Source organism: Aquarana catesbeiana, linkage group LG01, assembly GCF_042186555.1.
Source record: "Aquarana catesbeiana isolate 2022-GZ linkage group LG01, ASM4218655v1, whole genome shotgun sequence".
Lineage (NCBI taxonomy): Eukaryota > Metazoa > Chordata > Amphibia > Anura > Ranidae > Aquarana > Aquarana catesbeiana.
This window is the reverse complement of record NC_133324.1, coordinates 485788176-485813888: the sequence shown is the minus strand read 5'-3', so window position 1 is coordinate 485813888 and position 25713 is coordinate 485788176.

Below are 25713 nucleotides of genomic sequence, written 5' to 3'. Positions count from 1 at the left end.
TAGTCATGTAAAATCTAATGGGTGAAGTTAAATTGTAATGCATTATTTAAGCATTTCTCCACAATTTTCAAACTCCTTATATACTGCTGGAGTGAAAAATTGAATGTTATTATTTATGGTATTGAAGTATGAACATGCACTACAGACCAGTGTTAATTTTGACGTCAAATTTCAATTTAGTTTTAGTCTTATGCCCTGTACACACGGTCGGATTTTCCAACGGAAAACGTTTGTTGGGAGCTTTTTGTCGGAAATTCCGACCGTGTGTAGGTTCCATCAGACATTTTTTATCGGAATTTCCGTCACACAAAATTTGAGATCTGGATCTCAAATTTTCCGACAACAAAATCCGTTCTCGTAAATTCCGATTGTGTGTACACAATTCCGATTCGGTCTGGTAAAACTAGCGTTCCTAATGGAGATAGCACATTCGTCACGCTGCAATTTTTAAAATAGTTTAATGCAGCGCATTCTCTTCTTCTTTATAATGCTAGAATAATGAAGTTGTTTTGCTACTCATATTCACACAGAGTTCTGACAAACTGATTTCTTTATTATTTCTCGTGATCTCCTGAATAATATTATTTATTTTTTTCGTCAGATCTCCATAGTAATGTTTCTCATTTTTTTGTTTATATACCATATATTTTTTTAATCAAAATCTCCTATTTTTTTTTTTTCTAGTCATCTCCATAATATTTTTTTTTTCGTTTTGTGTGTCAAGTTACCACAACACCATTATTATCTTGTATTTTCTAAAATCAAGGAGGTTGTTTGGTGTTGGTGTCCCTTGTTAATGTGACCTTGTATTTTGGAAATGTACTTGCCTACTCACAAACAAACTGTCCTTTTTAAAGTAAAACACATAGGCAAGTATTTCAGAAAAAAATAGCCATTTATTCTGCGTCATAACAAAATAAAGAGGAAAGCAACACTGGAGAAACTGAAATTGACGAAGCCTTTGTACCCCAGGGCACACATCAACTATTTGCCAGCCAAAATTGGTGGCCTGAGGAGTTCATATAATAGTGAGCACAATCCGTTCCAGGACTCAAAGAGATCAGGAACAGCAGCAGATGACATCTATGTCCCCAGGCTGTGGTCATACAACAGCCTGCATCTTTTGCCAGACCACACTGAACCCAGGCCATTTGTCTTCCTTACACACTTCCTTCCAGGCTGTGGCTGTGGTGTTGGAGGTGTGGCAGGAGGAGGAGGATGGTCGAACTCACACAGGTGGGTTTTTGTTGTGAGTTGGCCCCTCAACCCCTTATTTTGGGTCATCAAACCATAAGTTCCTCACACAAGAGGCATTGGCCCTCCTCCATTAGCTGTATTTTGTATGCAGTCATGCATGCAAAGGCCTCTTGGAGAGTGGGGTTGGCTTTAAGGGCCTCATTAGCCTCCCTAATCAGCCTGAGCGCTGCCTCCTCCACATTACTCCCCTTCCTAGCCCTTTTGTTTAGAGGGCGGAGGGGAGGGACCTGGGATTCTGTGAGGCTCCTACTGGGCATGGCCACCTCCTGGTTGCCACTGGGCACTGCCACCTCCTGGCTGCCACTTACCCCCGCCACCTCCTGGCTGCCACATTCCCCCACCACATCCTGGCTGCCACTTTCCACAGCCTCCTCCTGGCTGAGGCTTTCCTGTGTCTGAAAAAGGGACATAGTTTTAGTTTATTGTTCATCAATCACACACAATTTTCAGCTCATGACTGTTGCAAATTGAAAAGGCTATAATTCGGACCCCAGCATTTTTAATTCTTGTCCCTTACATTTTTGGCCACTACTGTCTATTGATATATAAAACACTTTATTAAATCAGCAATTAGTAATCAATAATAACATCTAGTTCACATCATTTATTTTATGACAAGAAATAGGTTGAACAATGCTATACCTGGCTCAAGCTGGGCTCCTCCACTTCTTCCTGGTTGGAAGGCCCAGGGTGGGCATCGGAAGCCTCAGCTGGGGTGGAAGGAAGTGTGGAAGTTAGGGTTGAGAGGGATTCCCTGACTTCAATCTGGTCTGCCAGAAAATGAAGTCTCTCATAGTACCACAGCTTGGCTACATAAATGTCATCTGCTGCTGCTCCTGATCTCATGGATTTCTGAACCTTAGTACGCTCGTGATTATATGTACTCCTCAGGCCACCAATTTTGTTATTAAATAGGTGATGTCTGCCATGGGGACCTGCGGCTTCACCAAATCCAGCAGTTTCTCCATCGCTGCCTGCCTCTTTATTTTGTTATTATAATGTGGGTGTTTGACCTGCCACAGACAGGGCAGCTCCCTGTATTTATCAATAAATATTGGGAGGAAACTGTGGTCTTTGAACCCATCCATTTTCTCTACAAGACACAACACAAGACAAACCCTAATGTCAGACGAAACACTCCTAATCTTGACCTAATATAGGCCTCAATCTATAAGCAGTATAGGCCACTGATGCACCAACTTAAAATTGTACCCTTGTTATAACGATTGTCGCTTCCGCTACTCCGTCCTCCGCTCACAGATCATACGTACGACGCACGCTTGTTATGCTTTATATACACTGCACGTGCATGAAAGCCCGCCCCTGACGTTCTTTCTAGTCTATTCCCCGCCCCTTGTCTTTCAGCGCAGTGGGTAGAGAACATGGCAGAAACATAGCAGGTGCATGCAGAGGAGAGCAGCAATGACTAAAGAATGGAGCTACGAACGTCCCGGAAGAGATTTAAGACCTCAAATATGTCCTTTGAAGAGATGGTGGAGCTGGTGGACATCTTAAAGAGGGCCAACTATGATGGAAAGTATGGACCGTACCTAAACCCAAATATGAGAAAGGCCAAGATCATGACTAAAGTTGTGAAGAGTCTGCGCCGGAATTTTGGGGTATGACGATCCAAGGATCAACTGAGAAACGATGGTCAGACCTCAAATTGAGGGAGCAGGATAAGTAGAGAAGAATCAAGAGAGTTCTTCAAAAAAGTAAGTAGTTGTCGTGTGTTATTATTATTATTATTATTACTTGCATGCTGCTCCATGTGCTTTTCTACTGTTGTACAGTTTAAAATAGCAACTTTCATGTTCATGGGCTCAGTAATCGGTCGTAGGAAACATCGTTCGTTCGCCCACTTATAAGATGTTTTTGGCAGGTACAGGTGAGTCAGACATTTTGATGCTAGGCAACTCCTATCCTCATATTGATTAGTGGTTCCAAATTAATAATAACTACTGCAGTAGGGAGCAGACACAAAAGATACACTCAGCATCTTTCCAAAAAACTGTTCTGCTTTATTATGATGCAATTGAAGGTTTTTATACACATGATTACGTAGGTATCACATTAATATCACAATTGTACGTTTATGGTAACAAGGGTTGTTACATAGGCAGGCTAATTCTAATCAGGACTCGAAAGAATGTAAACATGTACTGAAAACATTATTAGTGCAGTGTGCACAGTGAGGGCAGTGTGCAATACATACAAAATAGAATACAATTATATCCAGAACTTCCATTTCCATTAGTCTCCTCTCTTTTGATCAATATTTTGATCACTAACCATACCTGCTATCACCTTTAACCTGGAACCTCCATACGCTTAGGTGGAGGTAGTCCTGGCCAAAGAGGCAAAAAACTCCATTGGGGAGAAAACAATAGATGAGCAGCTTTTTTCATTACAAAATGACTTTTCATTGTGAAAAACAAATGATTGATAAGACATATTTACAGAGTACTGGCTGTACACTCCTGTGGCCAGAATGGCCTTCTAGCTTAATTGTTGGCATGCTGAATTATCAGCACATGTAAACACAGACAATTCTACATAAAATGAAAGACGTACTAAAGACAAATATGACTTCAACATGGCTAAACTACTTTTCAAATCACATTGTGTATATATATCCCTTACAATTAAAGTAATTGAATCAAAAAGAACCCTAGACTGTGTTCGCAAGAGGGAAACAAATCAAACACGGAGATTTCTTTAATTTAGTCATTTTTGCAGTGTCTGGTGTGGATCCAGGTGACTTTTCCTTCAAGTTTTGCACAACTTGTACATGAAATAGATGCTGTACTGAGTCTCCAAACATTTCCATATATCTATATCTATTTCCATATCATCCACAAGTAACCTGGCTTTAGTTTTAGTTTTTAGATCCTTCCAAACTTTTAGGATCTGGAATTGGGGAGAAAACACATACATGAGTTTGTCAAAAACCTTAGATCAGCAACATTCTCTGTGAGATCTGAATGGAGGACTTCAGCTGCTGAGACAAAATATAAGCAAGCGAGTAACACACTCCCAAACCAAATCCCATAGGGAGAGAGTCTAACATCCCCTTAGGCACTTGATAAAATATAAGAAAACATTCAGGCAAAGGTTTTCTAGTTTCTTACTCTACCTTGTCCGCTACATTATAGACAGTAGAGAGTGTAAAAATAAAACCTCAAAACTTCTAGTAAGGACTCTCCTATAAAAATGATTTTCTCTGTTACTCTCTGTAGATTCTGTACTCTGTACTTACAAACTACTTCTGATAACACTTTGATAACCTCTGCAGTAGCATTTGCCACTGGACATTCAGAAAACATGCCCATACAGACAAAATGCATACTTGTAAGATCCTGACTTGGGCATCTGGATATATCTTTTTGTAATCTCTGGAAGGGATGCTCAGCTTTTCGTAACACCTTTGGTAACAGGTAAAACAAGAAGTGGTATGTTATAAAAACAACTGTGGAGAACCCTGGCTCTATCCCACGCTCATTTAATAAGGCAGCCATAACTGCTTGTGACTGATGATACGGTCCATGTGTCAAGCTGGAGGGAAAAGAGTGGCTGGCAGACATAAATGATCACCTTTTCCCAAGTCCTGTTTCTTAAGAAGTTGCCCCCTGTGGACCACTTGTTCTTCTCGTTCTGGGTTCCTAAAGCTGAATTATTAATTCCAGCTATGGTGGAATTTGTGAGTTGCACAGACCCAGCAAGTGTCCAAGGCTGTAATGCAGCATCTTTAGTTGCCTGGTCTGCTTCCATGTGTGAGTTTTAAAGTTAATATGGCTACCTCAGCAAGAACCTGGAAGGCTGAAAACAGCCAATCAAATTAACTTGGCATGTTTGATTGGTTTCCCTGCCGAAGTAAAAACAAACTTCTGGCCCTTCAAATGGAACCAAAAGCTCTCTATATCTCGACTATCTATATCAATATACACTCACTCTTTTTTATAGCTCACAGGCTTTGTTAAAACATGGAGCTCTGCTTCTTGAGCTAGGGAAAAAGGATCCAATGACTCTAAATACAGAGTATCTTTCTGGGTGATAAACTGCATACTCAGTATGGGTATTGCCATCCTCGGTATAAAACCGGGATCAAATCTACAAAAAATTAAATATATGGGTCTTCAGGAAGTGTGTCCTGCATTGGGCTCACAGCAGCTGATTCCTACATCATCAATTTAACACATGTGGTTTTCCTTTGTCTCCAGCCCCTTCCAATAGAGGCAATAAGGTGGCTGGATTCAAATGTACGCATTTTTCATTGTTAGATTTGTACATCAACAAACAAAACAAATTCATATTTTTAACCTTTCATTAGATAAACATTTAGTTAGCTGTATATTTGCTGCACAGAATGTGGGACCATTAAAAATTAAATATTTGACCAAAATAATGTCTAACTTTGTCTAATAGCACCTTTGCATAAAAGCTACAGCTCTGTTATATCGGGGTGAACCCTTCATTACTCTGTCCAGCTTGCATAAATATATTACAATGGCTTATTTTCTATCATGCTGTTTGTGTAAGAACTTCAGTTTCATGTTTCAAAAAGACAACTTTTTCCTGACAATATTATAATAAATGATAACAATACCCTACGGTCATGCAGAGATGTCCATAAATCCAAAATATTCATCTGCTTATACCACTGCACTTACAAGGACAAGGGGCACATCATTTCATAATCCACACATTCTGCTTTGGATTTCAAAAATAAAAATAAATAAAAACAAAAGGACCAACAATCCTTGTGTATATGACAGAACAGAAAGCTCTCAGCCACATCAAAAACTGTACAATTGGCTGCAGGTGCTATCTATCCTAACAGGGTGTGTGGACTTGATGTGATGGATCTGTTATATTTAAATTTTATTTAGTATATTACTCTCACATCATGGAATGCACATCAAGTTATTTTTAGACCTTAAGATTTATTTTTTGTAGAAAAACTTCTTATGTATCCCATCCATCTTGGCTTTGTTAAATATTATGGCAGATGTATTCCAATTAACAACTTCATCTTCATCTTTTTTTTTCTCAATAAGGGCTTATTTTATAAATGTAAAATTACAAAATTGTTATCTTAATCTAAACTAATCCCATTTTTACAAATTTCTGCATTAACCTGGATTTTATTTCCAACCAAGGGTTGTCTAAACCAGTTTCAATATATCTATATTGAAAGAAAGAATGAAAATCAGGCGTGGGCACGTGATACGCATACGTCAATTCCTTGTGTTGTGCTTTACTCTGTACTTCCAGTTTTCGGGCAGGCAGACGGTGGAACGCACGCCGCACCACGCTGCTATCACGGCCATCGGCTTTGAGCCGGCCGGTGGAGCACTGTCAGCTCCCTTTTTTAAAGTGTTTTTTATAATAAATACATTTTTCGGATTCACACTATGAGGCTCACTTCTTTCTTATAACATATGGATGCTTAACGTTGGGGATTAATAAGAGGACATCGCGGCATTAGAGAAGGGAAGGACGGCAATCAGGCTGAGGATTATCGCCAAGGAACATCATTGCTGGATCTTAACCCAGCAGGGGTTTGGCACTCTGGTGAGTGAGGGCACGATTGGGGGTGCAGTGGAAGACGGGGAGCACTTGCCACATCAACAATCTTGTCATTTCATTGGATTGATACATCACAGTCTTTTCAGACTATATTGAGTTTTTTAGGACACTGTTTTTTTCATTATCATTTCGCACAATAATTGGACACTTTGCACGCCACTGTTGGACACTCTATCATAGTGGTTCAGAGTGGTTTTATATGATTTTTTTGCTACATGTTGTTTTTACCACTGTCCGGACTGTTTGTGGATTATTATTCATTGATATATGTTAGGCTACATATGGTATAGCACTTTGCACTTTATTGTATAGTGCACTTTATTGTATAGTGTATTGTTTTGGGATAATTTCACTTATATATAGCTCTTATTACTCTTTATTTACCTTTACATTTATGATCAATATCCTTTGCACATGTGGTTGAACAGCGCCAATTCCCCCATTATAGAATTTTGTTAATATATCTATATTATTAATAAAATTGTTAAACTCATATTAGAAATGAATACTCAAATTATAATATCACACAATAATAGCCACAGATACATTTCCTTAAAGGAGGACATATTACTTATTTTTACTTAATTTTCCCTTTTTTAAATGCACTGTTTTCACTATCAAAGGATATTTAATGTGTGTAATACATGGTTAATTGTAACCTTCATTTTACCATGTTTGGAAAACAGATTCAAAAATAATTGTGATCACATTGTTTATCATTAGATTCGTTAACCTGGCACATTTTGTTATAAATGTTTTGTCTAAAAAACTGAAAATTGACATGGTGTCCTTCCAGCTTATCACTGACCTCTCATCCCAGCTACATTCTTTCAGGAGAGCGCAAAGGAGGGGGTCACATCTGCATACATGACACACACAAGAGATAGAACTAAAGGTCCCAGCATTCACACACATACACGAATATCTCTCTAAAATCGCTTACATTTTTCCCATTTGTACACAACACGTGCATATCATTCTCTCACTTTCTTGACTTTACTAGTTGTAGTGCCTGACCCCAAATTCATCCCACAACTTAACATCAAAATGTCCCTTTCTTTCTAGTGTTAATTGTCACCCTTGATCCATGTTTGGTAACCCAGTGTGGATCACTGTCCACTTTAACCATTAATCTAGGGCAGGGATATGCAATTAGCGGACCTCCAGCTGTTGCAGAACCAAGTCCCATGAAGCATAGCAAGACTCTGACAGCCACAAGCATGACACCCAGAGGCAGAGCATGATGGGACTTGTAGTTTTGCAACAGCTGGAGGTCCACTAATTGCATATCCTTGATCTAGGGGCTCAGTATAGGCGGAACTGCACCTTCGGTTCATCTTGCGCTGGGCATTTTTGAGGGTCTCTTACCCTTAATTCCCTTACTTAATTTAATGCCCATAATGACTGGCCAGTCTTCTCTACGTGTGCCTATACCCTCTTGCCTCTAAACTACTTTATCTAGCAGATGTGCACTACATATACCTGTGAACAGCACTATTCTACCCTTTCTTATCTATAACACTCCGATGGAAAGTAAACAGTAGACAGTGACAACATAACATATAACCACCAATAAATACAGTTCAATTAAGGGGAGTAAAATAGGTACTCTTTGTCCCGAAAATGCTTTACCGAAGGAAGTCTGATAACTCAAATGTAAGCAAAAGGCTTACCTCAGCCAGCTGATTATCAGAAATTCCCAAGCTCCTCATCTCGGATACTCAGGGTCACCTGCAAAACCCCTCCTAGGCAAAGCTCGCCAACTGAGTTGGACATTTTGATGATAGGCAACTCCTATCCTCATATTGATTAGTGGTTCCAAATTAATAGCTACTGCAGTAGGGAACAGACACAAAAAATACGCTCAGCATCTTTCCAAATAACTGTTCTGCTTTATTATGATGCAATTGAAGGTTTTTATACACATGATTACGTAGGTATCACATTAATATTACAATTGTACGTTTATGGTAACAAGGGGAATTACATAGGCAGGCTAATTCTAATCAGGACTCGAAAGAATGTAAATATGTACTGAAAACATTAGTGCAGTGTGCACAGTGAGGGCAGTGTGCAATACATACAAAATAGAATAAGATTATGTCCAGAATTTTCAAATTTCCATTACACAGGTTAACTACATTTGTTCATGCCTATTTGTATTAAAAGAAATTTGTTGTCTAGATGGGTTTGTAACTAGAATGAAATGGAAACTTGATTCAGTGTAAGGAGAGGACACTCAGCAGCTGTTTACACATCTGGACGCAGGAGCACTAGTGTGGGACACCAGAACAAACTTTTTAGGGTGTCCCACACAGGTGCTCCAGTGGATACTAGGGGTGTCTCCATGTGTGAACATTGTGCAAAAAAGGGAAGTATTCCAGCTTTAGAAAGGAACAAAAAGTTTCTTAAGCTTGGAACTCTGCCAAAACAGACAATTGTACGACATTTACAAGCAGTGTTTCATATTAATATTTCTGCCATCAAATATCTGTGTGCTAAGTATACCTATTTTTTTATTCACATAGGGGAGAAAAGACTCAGACATCTGAGGACACCACGAACCTCACACCTCCTAAAGAAGGGGAAATCCCAAAACCACAAGCAGAGGATGAGGAGAGAGACGTTTAAGAAGTGGGTGAAATAGTGACCACAACAGGTGAGTGTCTGAGACCACAGCTTCAGGTAATAGATGTATGCCTGCATATTTATAATACATGGTGTGTTTTTTGTTTTAGGTGATGTGAATGTTGTGGAAGAAGAATCTCATTTCACAAGTGAAAGTGCCCAGATCCTCATCGGGGAGATAATGGAGTGCAATCATGATTTAGAAGATATAAAGGAAAACATCGATGATGTTCAACAAAAAGTGAAGAACATCATTGATGTTTTAGGCAGAATATAAAACACACAAAAATTGTACCGTTTTATTGTGTATCTTTTATTTTAAAAATAAGTTTTAAAGTTTTTTTAAAAGCCAAATTTTGAAGATGCACACGGTGTGTCAACATGTGCTATTTGCCATCACGGGATATCAATGTACGCGTTTTGTGGGTGAAACCCCTTCCTCGCAACTCAAGTAGGTGAGAGGAAGGGGTTGCACCCCCAAAACACGTCCATTGATCCCCCATGATGGGAGCTAGCACATGTTGATATTAGGCATGGGATCAGAAGGAAAATCCCCAGTTTGAATCACAATTTGTGTGCATCTTCAAAATTTGGTTTTTACAGGAGTGACATCACCCCCATCTGATGAAGGCAATATCAACACAGTTTGGTCATACTAAATGTCTGATATTGCCTTCACTTTATCAAAGTTGAACTTTGTAAGTTCCTGAGTTGTGTATGTTATGGTTTGAAACATGCCTGTTTAACCAAAAAAGGATATTTCTAATGTGAAAAAAAATGTTATACACCAAAGATGTTGGTTTGTTCAAAAACCCTTTTATAACGCACATGCGAATGTGCTTTGAGTAAAATGTTTTCTACTCAACAATGTGTGGCTTCTTCTTTCAGTGCTCAATAGAAATTTTTGTAGTAAGTTGGTGTTTACAGTGATAATGAGGGTTATTTACTAAAGGCAAATCCACTTTGCACTACAAGTGCAGTTTCAGTTCAGTTTCAAGTGTACTTTTGCAGTGCACTTGGAGTGTAGTGGAATTTCCTTTAGTAAATAACTCCCACAGTGCTTTATAATTTGCCACAATCACGCCATTTTCGTGACTCTGCAAATTTCAGTCATGCTTCTGAAAATGATGAAAATTTTTATCAGTAATGCATTACATACATTATCAACAGAAAAAAAGGTGTGTGTGTGGGTAGCAGACCCACAACATAATAGTTCACTGAAGAAGAGATTGTCACCTCATGTATCAAAAAAATTACGTTTGCACTATAGAACAAAAAGGCAAACAAGAAAAGCCCATTGGATAACCTAGGAGCCAGCTAAAAGAAACACAAGCAGTAAATCAAAGTAAATATTATTTAGGTATAAATAAAAAAAAAATTGTGACAGGTTTGTTAACCATTTTGTGGCATATCAATGGCCCCCCCACCTGCAAAGTACTCTAGATACTTTTCACGAACTTCACGGGCGCTTTGGCGGGGCAAGCCAGGACGGCCAGCTTCAAGAGCCGTCAGGGTTGTATCCGGTAATAAGCCAGCCTCAGTCTCAACTGAGGCCACGTAGTTCAAAGCATTTTTTCATAAAAAGTTATGCAATATGCAGCATGCCATAACTATATGATTAAGTTTATATTCCGCCATGTTGATCACTTTGAGGAATAGGCGGAACCATTATTCCAAAGGCATTTTCCACCACTCTTCTGGCTCTGGCCAGCCGGTAGTTAAAAACTAGTTAAAAGCATGCATGAGGACAAAGGGGACATTCACAGCATATTACAATCATGGTAATTAGGGAATGATGAATGAAATATAATACACTGGCAAACATGAAATACATAGAATGTGATGTTAAAGGAGAAAACTTACCCTAATATAGTCCTTCTGCAGGACCTGAATGATGGCAGAACAGGTCTCTGGAATAATGATCCCCAGAGCCTGGGGGGAGATGCCTGTTGAGAACTTGATGTCCTGAAGACTTCTCCCCATCGCCAATGACCGCAACGTGGCCACTAGCCCCTGCTCGGGAGTGATGGCTTGCCGCATGCAGGTGTCCTGCCTGCTAATATAAGGGGACAGCAAAGTCAACAAATGGTGAAAAACGGGGTCCGTCACCTGGAGATAATTCCTGAAATCATCAGGATTATTCTCACGGATCTCCCGCAACAAAGGCATATGAGAGAATTGGTCATGCTGGAGCAACCAATTCTTCGTCCATGAACTCCTCTTCCCCCTGTTCATGGACTGGGCTTGGGTCAAAGCAAGAACCCCAACACCAAGCCCCCACATAGCACAAACTCTACGATCAGTACGTAACCGCAACCTGGCTTCAAAACGGTCAGCTGGTCAGAACGAACTAACAGAACGCCCAGAAAAACAGAAAGGCCTGAGAAGAGCGAGCTGAAAATCAAAAACAAGCGGACAAGAACACACTGGAAATCAAATATGTACTATAATAATAATAATATGCACTGACAAACAAATGCGAACTGACTACACGCACTGAAGAACAGATACAAACCAACAAGCACAAACTGAAGAGCAGTAATGATCTGAAAAGCACGAGGCTGAAAAGCGCGAATCGTCTCTCTACTAACACGAGATTAGCAGAAGGAGCCCAAATAGTGGCACACTTGGTATTGAATTTCCCTTTTCTAGTGCCGTCGTACATGTTGTAAGTCACCGCGTTCTTGACGTTCGCAAATTCCGACCAACTTTGTGTGTGACCGTGTGTATGCAAGACAAGTTTGAGCCAACATCCGTCACAAAAAAAATATAGATTTTGTTGTCGGAATGTGTGATCGTGTGTACGCGGCATTAGTCGTATTTTAGTCGACTAAAATGGTATTAAGTTAGTTGACTAAAATGTTTTTGTCAGGTTTTAGTTGACTACATTAACACTGGTTGTGGTGATGCTTTTCTTCAGCAGCAGGAAGCTGGTCGGAGTTGATGGGAAGATGGATGGAGCCAAATACAGGGCAAACTTATGTAGCACCCTCTATCTTTAGGTTGGTGCTAGAGTGAGGTTTTTCTGGGTTAAAAGCTTTCAGTGTAGGCAAATTTAACCAGGCCTGTGCTTTAGGCTGGGACTGGTTGTTTTGATTTGGGACTGGGAGTGTTTGGTATAGTGGTGGGTGTGACCACCTGTGCTCTGACTCAGAGGCGCCTCCCCTGCTTTCAGGCAGATTGTTCTGGAAGAGAGGTTGGACCTGAGGTTTGAGTGGCAGGCAGCTCATGTGAGGAGGCCTCCCATATAAGCTGAGGTCACGTGCTGCCAGGGAGGAGTTTTGATGGTGCAGGAAGAAAGAATGGAGTGTTAGGAAGTTACCGCATGGTGGCCCCACGTGGGGGTGCGCCGGGGGCCGAGGAGGGATAGAAGAGCTGCTAGAAGGTATTCCTGGAAAGATCTTCATCATGGAATTGGTGTCAAGCTGCTGTGACCTGGGAACACAGGACTTGTACACAGAAGATTGGTAAAGAAGAAGTAGCAGTAAAGCGGAGGAGAGTAGATCAGCGCTCTGTGGCTGGGGAACACAGAATTTGGCCTTTGGAGAAGGTCAGTGTGAGAGAAATGAAGAAGGAGAAGTTATTGAGAGTAGTGCAGAATGCTGTGCCCAGGGAAAGGAGCATTTACAGCAATGGACTGGCTGGGAACAGTAGTCCGCCTATTACCATGTGTCAGGCCGTCGGGGGGAGGTACCAAGTATCTTTGGCCTGGTGAAGCACACTGGTAATACTTTCTAAAAGACTGTGTGGTTACTAAATTCACTGAGCCATCGGGGAGAGGCTGTGTATGTCTCTGGATTAGTGATTTGCTGAAGCAACACTTTATGGTCTGCAAGCTGGGGTTATTCAGAGTGATCTCTCCTTGTTTCAATGGAAGTGAAGCAGCAGTAATCTTGCAGTTTTGCATTGGATGATTTGTACTAGAGAAGTGATGTTTTGCAGGATTCAGTGCAGAGGAGGAGGAGCAATGGTCTGCAGAGGAGATAAAGCAGAGGAAATAGACTGTGAATGTTAGAGATGTTTCATTTCAAGACTAAAGCTGCTAATTAATGTCTTATTAACGTGATGACAATTCTCTAAGTACTATGGGCATCCCATATTGTCCTTTACCCCAACAAAGTTGTATCCCACAATAAACGCAACATAACTATGTAGATGACTGCTCATTGTCTCAAATGATAGATGGGGGACTGGCAGCAGGGTGATTGGCGGATTATTTGTCAGGAGTGCTCGTCACCATGGCTATACTTAGAAGAAAACCTGCTAGAGTCTGCAAAATGACTTGAGACTGGGGCAGAGGTTCAACTTCCAGCAGGACAATGACCCTAAACATACAGCCAGAGCTACAATAAAATTATTAAGATCAAAGCATATTCATGTGTTAGAATGGCCCAGTCAAAATCCAGACCTAATGTCGCGTACACACGGTTGGACTATCTGGCATACTTGGTGCGGCGGACCAGAGTCCGCCGCACAATCCGACCGTGTGTAGGCTCCGGCGGACTTTTTTTTCCCAAAAGTCCGCAGTACCTAGATTTAAAGCATGCTTCAAATCTTAGTCCGCCAGACTCAGTTCCTGACGGACAGCCCGTTCGCCTGTATGCGTCTGTATGCTGGTCCGACGGACCAGATACGACGCAAGGGCAGAGTACTGCATCTCGCACTCGCTGCAATAGGAAAAACAAATTTTCCTATTGTGGCGAGTGCGGGGCATCCCAGGCACTTAGGTCTGGTATGGATCTTAAGGGGAACCCCCTACGCCGAAAAATCAGCGTGGGGTCCCCCCCAAAATCCATACCAGACCCCGATCCGAGCATGCAGCCCGGCCGGTCAGGAAAGGGGGTGGGGACGAGTGAGCGCCCCCCCCTCCTGAACTGTACCAGGCCACATGCCCTCAACATGGGGGGTGAGTGCTTTGGGGGAGGGGGGGCGCCCTGCGGGGCCCCCTCCACCCCAAAGCACCTTGTCCCCATGTTGATGAGGACAAGGGCCTCTTCCCGACAACCCTGGCTGTTGGTTGTCGGGGTCTGCGGGTGGGGGGCTTATCGGAATCCGGGAGCCCCCTATAATAAGAGGGCCCCAGATCCCGGATCCCCACCCTATGTGAATGAGTATGGGGTACATGGTACCCCTACCCATTCACCTAGGGAAAAAGTGTCAATAATAAAACACACTACACAGGTTTTTGAAGTAATTTATTAGACAGCTCCGGGGGGGGTCTTCTTCCGGCTTCGGGGGTCTTCTTCTGACTTCAGGGGTCCTGCCGGTTCCTCTTCTCCTGGCGTCTGGTTGGTTCTTCTCCGCTCCCTCTGGCCTCTTGTCCCGATGTTCTAGTTCTTCCGCCGGCTCCTCCGCTGTCTTCATGCCGCTCTTTTGCCAGCGGGGGTCCGGACTTCTGGCCTGTGGCTTCTGGGCTTCTTCTCTTCTTCTCTTCTTCTCTTCTTCCCATGTTGACACGACGCTCTCTCCAGCTGGAATGGTCTCCCCTAGAACCCGGCTCCCCACCCTATGTGAATGAGTATGGGGTACATGGTACCCCATGTTGACACGACGCTCTCTCCAGCTGGAATGGTCTCTGAGAGCTCCGATGTGACTTATATAGGCGGAGACCCCGCCCCCTTATGCCATCACAGTCCCTGGGCATGCTGGGACTGTGACATTTTAGGGGGCGTGGTCAACCTCACCCGGTGACCACGCCCCCTTATGCCGTCACAGTCCCAGCATGCCCAAGGACTGTAACGGCATAAGGAGGAGGGGTCTCCACCTATATAAGTCACATCGGAGCTCTCAGAGACCATTCCAGCTGGAGAGAGCATCGTGTCAACATGGGAAGAAGAGAAGAAGCCCAGAAGCCACAGGCCAGAAGTCCGGACCTCCGCTGGCAAAAGAGCGGCATGAAGACAGCGGAGGCACCGGGACAAGAGGCCAGAGGGAGTGGAGAAGAACCAACCGGACGCCGGGAGAAGAGGAACCGGAGGGACCCCCGAAGTCGGAAGAAGACCCCCGAAGCCGGAAGAAGACCCCCCCGGAGATGTCTAATAAATTACTTCAAAAACCTGTGTAGTGTGTTTTATTATTGACACTTTTTCCCTAGGTGAATGGGCAGGGGTACCATGTACCCCATACTCATTCACATAGGGTGGGAGGCCAGGATCTGGGGGCCCTTCTATTATAGGGGGCTCCCGGATTTCGATAAGCCCCCCGCACACAGACCCCAACAACCAACGGCCAGGGTTGTTGGGAAGAGGCGCTTGTCCTCATCAACATGGGGACAAGGTGCTTTGGAGTGGGGGGGCCCCGCACGGTGGCCCCCACTCCCAAAGCAGCCAACCCCCATGTTGAGGGCATGTGGCCTGGTACGGTTCAGGAGGGGGAGGAGCTCGCTTGTCCCCACCCCCTTTCCTGACCGGCCGGGCTGCGTGATCGGATCGGGGTCTGGTATGGATTTTGGGAGGGACCCCACGCCGATTTTTCCGCATAGGGGGTTCCCCTTAAGATCCATACCAGACCTAAGGGCCTGGGATGCCCCACGACGGGGCTCGCAAGGTGTCAATCTTGCCGATAAAAGCGACGAGATTGACTTCCTTTTCTAGTCCCGTCGTACCCGAGTCACGTTCAAAATGAACGGACTTGTCCGTGTGTGGGCAAGTCCGTTCATTCTGAAAGTCCGCCGTAACACCGGTGAAAGTCCGTCGGAAAGACGGGCGGACCTAGCCTGCCGGAAAGTCCGGTCGTGTGTAGGCAAGTCCGTCCATTCAAAAAGTCCAGCGGTAGTCCGGCGGGAAGAACGTCGGACCAAGTATGCCGGAAAGTCCGCTCGTGTGTACGTGGCATAAATCCAATTGAGAATCTGTGGCAAGACTTGAAAATTGCTATTTACAGACGCTCTCCATCCAATCTGACAGAGACTGAGCTATTTTGCAAAGAAAAATCTGTAAAAATGTCATTCTCTAGATGTGCAAAGCTGGTAGAGACCTACCCAAAAAGACTTGCAGCTGTAATTGCAACAAAAGGTGGTTCTACAAAGTATTGATTCAGGGGGCCTGAATACAAATGCATGCCACACTTTTCAGATATTTATTTGTAAAAAAATTTAAAAACTATTTATCATTTTCCTTCCACTTCACAATGTGCCACTTTGTGTTGGTCTGTCGCATACAATTCCAATAAACAACATTTAGGTTATTGGTTGTAACATGACAAAATGTGGAAATTTCAGTGGGTATAAATACTTTTTCAAGGCACTGTACCTGGTATTTCTGTTCACATTCTAGCAGCGCTGGGGATCTGTCATTTTGCAGAGGGTCATGGGGCATAGCTCATGAAAATTGGCACTGGATCTACATTTCTGGATGATGTGATTAAAGTTGGATTTACATTGTGGGACGTTGTTTTTTTTTTTTTCATTCAATAAATGACTTTTTCGGTGTGTCTGTATTTTTATTTGCTATGTATGTATGCAAGGCTACCCCCGAAGGAGCCACTGGTGAATAAGGGATCCCCTACCCTGCACAGCCAGGCACACAGAATTTTCCACAGCACTCTTGAGTCAAGAAACAGTCCTTGCAGCTTTGTTTTTGTGTTTTTTCCTCAGCTCTTCCAGTACAACACTTGCTTGAAGCATAACCACTCACGGGACCAGCTGGCATACTGTTAGCTGATTTGACAATAGGGCTCAGTCAGATTTCAGAAAATGCCCTTTACAGGCAGGGACAGCGGGCCCCTTGGTTGTGTAGCAAAGTCCTAGTGCCCAGCTGTCCTTCTGTGGCTACTGATCCCAGCACCACCTCTTCAGGCACTGCCAGCCCACCTGGCTGCAGCTGCCCCTTTCTCTAGCCCTCCTGGCTAAGCTTCCACTGTCCTCCCAGACTGACTCTGCATCCATCTCAGACTGCTCTCTCCCAGTCCTCTCAGGCTGCCTCTCAGTCCTCCCCGACTGTAACACTCACCAGCCCACCTGGCTGTCTTCTCCTTGGAGATCTCCCAAACATGCTCACTGACTCCTGCTGTCCTCACACCTGCTCCTCTGCCTCCTTGAGAGGATCCCTCCTGCACCTGAGCTCTCAGGCCCAAGGTCACCCCCCCCCCCCGCAGACTAAGGAGTTACCCTCAAGGGGCCCACCATCAGCCTCCTAGCACTCCATCTCCAACTTCCACCTAAACTCTCCTGTCCAGCTGGGCTGACCCAGAGTATTTGAGGGGGTCTGCCCCCTGCCAACCCATCTTTTGGGGATTGGTCAGGGCCCTCATGAATACTCCAGGCAGCTCCTCCTAACCCCCTCCTATACTCCTGGAAGTTTCCAGCAAGTTCTAGAAGTAGGGGGAGGTATCATCAGCACTGGATCACTCACCCGACCCTGATTAAAATACAGGCTTGGTTGCCAGCCAAACATTTTATCTACTCTAACAAAAACCTACTGCTACCTATTCTAGCACACTAGAGGGTGCTACATATATAAGTATTATTTATTTTTTTGTGAATCATTACCAAGAGTACTATGTACAAAGCCACTGATAAGGGTGTACCACCAGTCCCCATGTATGGGGCCTGGGCCCCATCAGTTCAACAGTGGGGCCTGGGCAGCTGACAAGCAGAAGGAAGGGGAACCTGGACAGGAGGAAGATGAGGGTGACATTTACAGGAATCTATCCCCTCTAGACATGTGCGCCGTCAATTTTTTTTCGTTTCGTTCCATTTCGTATTATAATTAATTAATACGAATTTTCGTTAGATTCGTAAACTTTTTGTAACAATTACGAATGTTCGTTATAATGAATTTATCATTATGAGGGGCTCCCACCATCCCTGTGCTGTGCTGACTTCCTGGGTTTTTAACTTGTAGGTTTGTTAACTTTTCGTAACAATTACGAATTTTCGTTATGATGAATTTATCATTATGAGAGGCTCCCACCATCCCTGTGCTGTGCTGACTTCCTGGGTTTTTAACTTGTAGGTTAGTTAACTTTTCGTAACAATTACAAATTTTCGTTATGATGAATTTATCATTATGAGGGGCTCCCACCATCCCTGTGCTGTGCTGACTTCCTGGGGTTTTTAACTTCATCATAACGAATATTCGTAATTAACTAACATTCTGTCCGATTCTGTTGTAACGGAATTTGGATCCAAAGTTCGTATACGAAATTTCGTACTTTGTATAGAATACGTATGCATAAAAATTCGTATTTCAGATTCGTACAAATTTCCGGAAATTCGTATGAATTTCCGATTCGTACGCAACTAATCGCATTTCTATTCAACTGTAGTTCCCCCCTGCAGCAGCTGAAAGCCACCTCTCTCTCTCACCACTTTCACCTGCTGCAGGGGGGAATTTCAGGGGCTCACTTATAGTAAATGCCATCCTTGCTGCCCTTCCTGTTCAGGTTCCCCTATTTCTGCTGGCCAGGCTGTGCTCACCTGGTCTCCTCTTCCCACGCAGTGCTGCTGGCTTCTCTTCCTCTCCCCCCACTGACTTCTGTGGGGAACTGCAGAGGAGCTGTTTCAGTAAATGCCATCCTTGCTGCCCCTCCTGTTCACTTTTCCCTTACTTCTGCTGGCCAGGCTGTGCTCCTTTGATCCCCTCTCCCCCCTGCCGCATGCTGCTGGCTTCCCTTCCTCTCCCTCCTACTGACGTCTTAATTTGACAGGTGTGTGGGTGCAGGTTTATGGCCCTGAACACGCAGTGCTGCTGGCTTCTCTTCCTCTCCCCCCACTGACTTCTGTGGGGAACTGCAGAGGAACTGTTTCAGTAAATGCCATCCTTGCTGCCCCTCCTGTTCACTTTTCCCTTACTTCTGCTGGCCAGGCTGTGCTCCCTTGATCCTTGATGGATATTAAGGGGAACCCCACACCCAAATTAAAAAAAGGAAAGGCGTGGGGCTCCCAGGCCTTATATACTCTGAACAGCAGTATACAGGCGGTCCAAACAAGACAGGGACTGTAGGTTTGTTGTTAAGTAGAATCTGTTTGTAATTTTGAACTGGTACATTTTTAAATTGTAGCTCCAGCCAAAAATTTATTTTTAAGCTTTTTGGAAAACATAGGGAAGGGTTATCACCCCTGTAATGTTTGTTTTGCTGTCTGTGCACCTCTTCAGTAGATTTCACCTCACTTTCTGTCCCAATAACAAATGTTTTTTTTTTTTTTTAATTTGGGGTTTTTAGTGAAACAAGGATTGGTGATAAAGCATCAGTGAAGAGGAGACACATTTTTCCCATATTAACTCTTACAGGAGGGAATTTTCCTTCCTAGGGGTAGATTTCATCTCTCTTCCTGTTGCTTCTTCGTTGGCAAGTAGGAGTCATTTGTAAGTTGGATGTTTGAAAGTAGAGGCCTGCCCTATATACTCTGCAGAAATTGGGGCCTTAGGTGTTGGTGTTGCTACAACACTGTAAGCTCTCACAGTTACTCTTGGTGGGCGCAGGAATGGGCCCTGCTGTGAAATATTAGATCAAGAATTTTAATTACATGTCCCTGTTGAACAATTGGGCCTTGGGCACTGGTGCTGGTGCCACAACACTGCAACCCCTCACAGATACTATAGTTGGAGTGCAGGAATGAGCCCTGCTGCAAAGTATTGCATCAAAAATTGTAATTACACGCCCCTGTTAAACAGGGGCAGAAAGATTGGGCGTTGGCCACTGGTGGCGGTGCCCAGAACCAAAAATGTTCTTACAAGCTATCAGCATGAAAATTGAGGAGGAAGAGGATTGTCACTCAGCATAACAGGATAGTCACTCAGCATCAGCATAGGCAGTCTTGAAGGGATCTCACATTAAAAAAAAATCAATTGGTTACATCAGCATCAGGTGCTTGGTAGCTGGTGATCCAAGACTGATTCATTTTTATGAAGGTTAGCCGATCGACTGATTTGGTGGACAGGCTCACCCTGTGATCGGTTACAAAGCCTTCAGCAGCACTGAATGTGCATTCCGAAAGAACGCTGGATGGAGGACAGGCCGGTAGCTCAATTGCATACTGTGTAAGCTCTGGCCAGTGATCCATCCTCAAGACTCAGTAACCAAGAGGATTTTCAGGTGGGAAAGGTGTCCAAGTCTGATCTTGCCCCTAGGTAATCCTGCACCATGTGAATCAGACGCTGGCGATGGTTGCTGGAACCGATCAGGCCTTGGGGCTGCTGACTAAAAAATTGTCTGAACGGAGGGTGTGGCCTGCAGTGGAGCCGGATGGTCGCATAATCCCGGAGCTCCGTCTACCCAGAGACACAGCGGCACAAAGCAACCCGTCCACAGCATCTTTTTACCCCGTTTTCATGGCGGTCCGGACTGGGACACTGCTAGGACCATGCCTAACAAACGGCGTAACGATAGCCATCCCCAGCGCCTGACAGACTTCTACTCCATCACAGACGCTGGAGGTAAGCAAGATGGCGCCAAGGCCTACACGCCGCCGGCGGCCTCAAGTACAAAAAATACATCAAAAAAGGGCAATCCTCATCCCAAAACGACATCCCCTAACAGCCAACACTCCTGTCCCTCTACCCCTTCATCTAATAGCCCAGCTAAGTCCAAACCCAGGCTGGATGGCACTAGATGGGGATCGCCTGTGAGCCCTGCACTAGAGTCAGGGGAAGACACAAGGGAGATGCCTGACTCCATTGAAACCTTCCCCACACAGAATCAGCCAGTGATGGACACAGTCTTAAAAGACATGTTAATGTCTCTGAGAAGCACCATCCAGCCGCATATGGCCTCATGCATGAGCAGATTTAACAAAGATATCCAAGCAATAGGGGACAGGGTGGATCATGTTGAGGTTAAAATGGGAGAGTATGCTCATACCATAAACGATCTGGTTGATGCATATGAAGAAAAAGAAGGGGAAAACGAATGGATCAAAGCAAAATTGGTTGATTTGGAAGATAGGTCGAGAAGGAATAACTTGAAAATAAGAGGGATACCAGAATCAGTACACCAAACAGACCTACACTCCTACGCAGCGACCTTATTCAAAAATCTTATACCAGGCCTCACTGACTTAGATGCCACAATAGACAGGATTCATTGTTTACCCAAACTGTCCCACCTGTCTGACCACATCCTGAGAGATGTGCTATTACGCTTACATTTCTTTCATGTAAAAGAAAATCTAATGCAACATATTAGAAAACAGGAGCAATTACCGCCAACCTATCAGAATTTGCAATTCTTTGCCGATCTCTCACAATACACGCTCCTAAAAAGGAAAAATCTGAACACAGTAACTAAAGTATTGAGGAACCATAAAATTGCTTACAGATGGGGATACCCAACCAAAATTACTGTGACCAGAGAAAATCGCACATATGTGATATCTTCCTTGGATAAAGGACTTGCTATTTTGCGAGAATGGGGCATACTCCTGGAATCAGATGAAGTTACCCCCACCACCAGCACACCACGCCAAATTGACGGCGAATGGAAAGAATTCACTGCTAAAAATGCGAAATCTCACGTATAACTCCAAGCGGAAACCTTCTCTTAGCTCCCTAATTCCTGGGGGGGCGAAACACAGGATTTACAGGCTGAACTAATTTCTCCCAATACCACTTAGCAGCAACCGCTGCCTAAAGGTGCTTTGCACCAGTTCTACTCGTTGCACCATGTTAAGTGCACTACATTTGTCCTATCCGTTTCAATATTTTCTTTGTTTTCTTTTTATACTTTTCTTATTTGTTTTTTGGGATATCGAAGGCTTCAGACCAATGGAAGGAACATTCCACCAAACCTCAATCTCAACTACGCTCACCTGTGGAAAAGCATCTCCTCAACCGCTACATGAAGGTATGGTCAACACGCATATTACACATCACAACTATACTACAAAGCTGACATGTGTTACCTATAAGGTATTGATTCGGTTAAAGATCCCTGCAGGATCCTAGCGTGCTCAAAATCTGTCAAATATGACAATCAATTTTTTATCCATTAATGCAAAGGGACTCAACCACCCGGCGAAACGCAAGTCTCTCTGGACTGAGGCTCTTCTGCATGATAGTGATATAGTCTGTGTACAGGAGACTCATTTCAGTGCAGTAGCTCCACCCAAATGCACACACAAGAAATATCCTTTTATCACTACTGCTAATGCGAATTCCAAAACCAAAGGAGTGTTGATAGCTATCAGAGACTCAATAGCAATAAAAATACATAAAGAAATTAAAGATCCGAATGGCAGGTTCCTAATACTTACGTGCGATCTAAAATCAACCACTTATACGATAGTTACGGTATATTTACCTAACAAACGCCAAATCCACTTCTTCAACAAACTAATGAAAAAAGTTATTATCCATCTCCAAGGCTTGCTCATAATCTGTGGTGACTTCAATACTATCCCGGATCCAGAAATGGACTCTACGTCCCAACCAAAACGTAAAGTCTCAACTCTACTCCCCGTGATACATAATCATAATCTATACGACGTATGGCAGTGCCTTCATGCTAGTGAAAGAGACTACACCTACTCTTCTCCACCACATTAAACTTACACGAGGATCGACATGTTCCTAATAGACCAACGGGTCCTATTCCAAACCACATCCGCTACTATTAACACAATATCCTGGTCTGACCATGCCTCTATTGTCCTTTCCATAGCTGACTTGGCATCCTCTAAACAGAAACCAACGTGGTGGCTGAACCCTTTTTTTCTACAGCAAGAAGAACACAGGATGACTATCCAAACCCGTTTAAGGGAATTTTTTACTCTCAATGAAGGATCAGTCCAGGACCCTTTTATATTATGGAACGCCCATAAGGCGTATATGAGAGTAATATTGATACAGTTGGGGGCAAAGAGGCAGAGGCAAAAACGGCTAGCAGAACTAACTGAAAACATATCAATCCTAGAAGCCCAAAATAAAAATACAACCACCCCTGCACTATCCAAACAACTATCACAACTCAGACAGGATCTTAGATTAATGCTACTAGACAATTTTGAAAAAAGCTCCCGTAGATTAAAAATGAACTACTATGTGCATGGAAACAAAGCAGGGAAATTACTAGCGCAAAACTTAAAAGGGCATAGATACAGAACTAAAATACCCTCTATAGTACACCCAGACACTAAACAAAATTATACCATCCACAGGAAATAGCAGACGCTTTTAGTTTCTATTATGGAACACTATATAATTTAAAAGATGACCCCAATACAATACAACCTAAGATTTAAGATATCAATAACTTTCTTGCTAAAATAGATCTACCAAAACTAACCAAGGCACAAACTCAGTCTTTGAACCAACCATTCACATTGCAGGAACTCCAAAACGCGATAAAATCCCTCCCATCAAACAAATCTCCAGGTCCTGATGGATTCAGTGGGGAATATTATAGAGAATTCTCAAATTTCCTATCCCCATATTTACTTCAAGTTTGTGATTCTGCCGCTGCCTCTTTTCCCCCCGAAATGTTGAAAGCGTTGATTGTCACGTTGCCAAAACCAGGGAAGGATCCTAGCTCACCAACAAATTTTAAACCGATTTCACTTTTAAATATGGATTTAAAGATATATGCTAAGCTAATAGCGATACGCCTAATATCCATACTACCTACACTCATACATCCTGATCAAACAGGATTCACCCAAAACAGACAAACTTCCGATGCCACCCGTAGAATCGTGAATATCATCCATATGGCAGAACTACAGAAGAGGCCTTCTCTGCTTCTCACGTTAGATGCAGAGAAGGCCTTCGATCGCATACATTGGCTATATTTGGCCGAAGTGCTGCGGGCATTTGGGTTTGATGGTGGTATATTCACGGCTATAATGGCTCTATATTCTAAACCATCTGCTAGAGTATACATGTCTGGTGTCCTATCTACACCCTTTACCATATCAAACGGCACTAGGCAAGGGTGCCCATTATCCCCTTTAATTTTTAATCTTCTGATGGAACCCCTGGCCATATACATTAGAAACCATCCTCTTATTAAAGGCTTGCCAACAAACGGCGGAGACCACACTATCAGCTTATTTGCAGACGATATCATTTTGATACTAACAGAAGTGGATCCTTCCCTGGCAGCAGCATACGAAACCTTGAATATGTTTAATCGTACTATAAGATCAATGAAGGCAAATCCCACATATTAGGGCTAGGAATAGACAAGCATACAGAAACCAGACTTAAGGCTCAATACCCATTTTCATGGAATACGGAGGGAATACAGTACCTTGGCATCACTCTTACTGCAAAGACTGACCAATTGTTTGAGGCAAATTATACTTCATTTTTGAACCAACTCACCCCCAAATTAAATGCCATCTCCAGAACCGAATGAACTTAGTCTGGAAGGTTGGCAGCATTCAAAATGAATGTATTACCACAATTTATCTATTTGTTCCGCACCCTCCCCATCCCAGCCCCAAACTCTTTTTTCTGTAGGGCACAATCACTAGTCAACAAATATCTATGGCAAGGAAAAAAGGCTAGATGTGCCTTCCAGAAATTGATCAAAGCTAGAAATGTAGGAGGAGTGGGCCATGTCCTTATAAAGGACTATTATCAAGCAGCCATTTTAGCACAGATTCGCCAATGGTTCCCACACACCCACACACCCAGATGGTATGAATTCGAGAATCAACAAAGCCCGAACAAAAAAATATCAGACCTACTCATAGCAAGTTGTTTTATGGCACAATTACCCAGAGATATCTCACCTACCATAGTAGCATCACTTCGTGCTTGGAAAACTCTTTTGAATACCCCCATAGATGATACTCCCTCTAAATCAATCCCTTTACCCATATCAAGCCTACAGCTCTTAATACCCAATTTAAATATCAAACACTGGGGGTCTAAAGGCATCGTTAATGTCACAGATCTCCAAATTGGTCCATCTCTCAAACCTTTCAGAACACTCCAAATAGAGTATAATTTAAACAATAATGATCTGTTTACATATCTCCAGATCTCACACTTGCTAGCAAAAATTCCTACACCATCAGTTACACTACCCTGGAAGATAGCTTTATACCTATCAAATCCCACTACTACAATTAAAGGCATCTCGCTATTCTATAGCGTTCTGAATCAAAAATAAATCTTTGTTAAATCAGCCTCCATGAGAACATGGGAGATTGACATGTTGGCCACTTTTTTGACTGAGCAGTGGAAAAAGGCGCTGACATCCATCTATAAATCCACTAAAAGTGCTAATTTATGGGAATTATATCAAAAGTCATTGTTGAGATGGTACTTAACACCCACAAGAATAGCAGGGTTC